Here is a 1,757-nt window from a genome sequence, read left to right on the forward strand (position 1 = left end):
CTGTAGGATTCACAGTTTGTCTGGTTTGTGTTGACAACTACCGTACTATATACAGGTAATAAATTTCCTTTATTTTCATTTAACAATAAATGTGTACCGTATTCTTCTTCATGGAAAAATAAGACATCCCCTGAAAATAAGACCTAGTGCATCTTTGGGAGCAAAATTTAATATAAGACACTGTCTTATTTTCAGGGAAACAGGGTAGTTCTTGGGGTGCAGCTTTGGAGTGCCTATTAGACTACTTGAATGGGCCCTAGACTTTACCCTTGACCCCAGTGCCCTTCATAATGCCATGGAAACTGAGGCTCAAATTAATCCTTGAGTCCCTTTTTTTCTGTCTATTTTGCACAGTGACTCTGACAGGACATGACAGTGGCTCTATCTCATATAATGGATATAAATATGTCTAGAATCTGACCACATCCCATCACTTCAATGATCACTTCTGGTCTGAGCCACCATTGTCTCTAGCCTGGATTACTGTAATAGCCACATAACTGCCACCTTCTTGCTGCTCCCTTGTACTCTAATAGTCTTCTCTCAGCAGTAGGAATGGCTACTTGTAAGTCATATCATTCCTCTACCCAAACCCTGAAATATTTCCTCATTTCACTTAGAGCAAAACAAACTTATTACAGTGTTCTATTTGAACCCTTTCTCTCCAACCTTATTACTTGCTACCACCCCTTGGCTCATGCTGCTCAAGCCACATGACCTCCTTAGTGTTTGACTTAGCCATGATGACTCTCTCTTCACTTAGATATCCGTCACCTTATTTAATGCTTTGCTCAAATTTAACTTTTTCTACTGTTTAATCTATTAAATATTGCAAACCTTTCCTTCCTGGCCTGTACGTTTTCCTTTTCTTTGCAAGCACTTATCAGATTCTAAGTATTTTAATTTTCTCATTTATATGTTTTAAAAAATTATTCATCTCACCCCATAGATTTAAGGTTAAGGGTCTTTGTTTCATTCTCTTCTGAGAAAAACAAACTACAAACCCTCATTCACATACCGTATTTTCTGGCATATAAGACAACTTCTGAAACGAAAAAACGTCAACCGAAAATCGGGGGTCATCTTATACGCCAAGTATATCCCGAAAAATTTCTCAATATGCCGCTAAACGAATTTTCCAACTCGATCCCGCACCAATCACTGCAAGGCTGCTCGGACCGCCTCTCTAACACAGCCAATCCAAGCAGGCTTTTTATGCATGCAAATTATACATGTTCTGTACCCGAAGCTACACTGTGTTCTAGTAAAAAGCCTGCTCAGATTGGCCAGAGTCAGAGAGGCAGTCTATTATAGCCTTTGAACCTTTGCTTGTTGTGATTGGCTCACCGTGGTACATACAGTTGCAGCACAGGAACGTTCTGTGTAGCCAAAGCTGCTCTATCAGGACACATACAGTGAGTTAAAAGGTACCGTAATACAATAGAACATTCTGTGTGTAGCTGATGCTATAGTACTGTATAACCCGGCCTAAAAGATTAGTGGGTGTACAACAAATGGCTGGTAGAAAAGAGCCCATCATGGCTCCAGCAAGAGGAAGGAAATTTGAAGCCAGTTTCAAACTGAAAGTTGTAAACTTTGCCAAGGAATAACTGTGCTGCGGCAAGACAATATGGAGTAACAGAAAAGATGGTCTGAGACTGGAAAGCAAATGAAGATGCATTAAAGAGTATGCCAAGGAGTAAGTGTGCATTAAGAAGAGGCACCTCTTATTGGCCAGAACTCGAAAAGCATGTAGC

Source organism: Pipistrellus hanaki (genome assembly GCF_964339955.1).
Source record: "Pipistrellus hanaki genome assembly, chromosome: 3".
NCBI classification, from domain to species: Eukaryota; Metazoa; Chordata; class Mammalia; order Chiroptera; family Vespertilionidae; genus Pipistrellus; species Pipistrellus hanaki.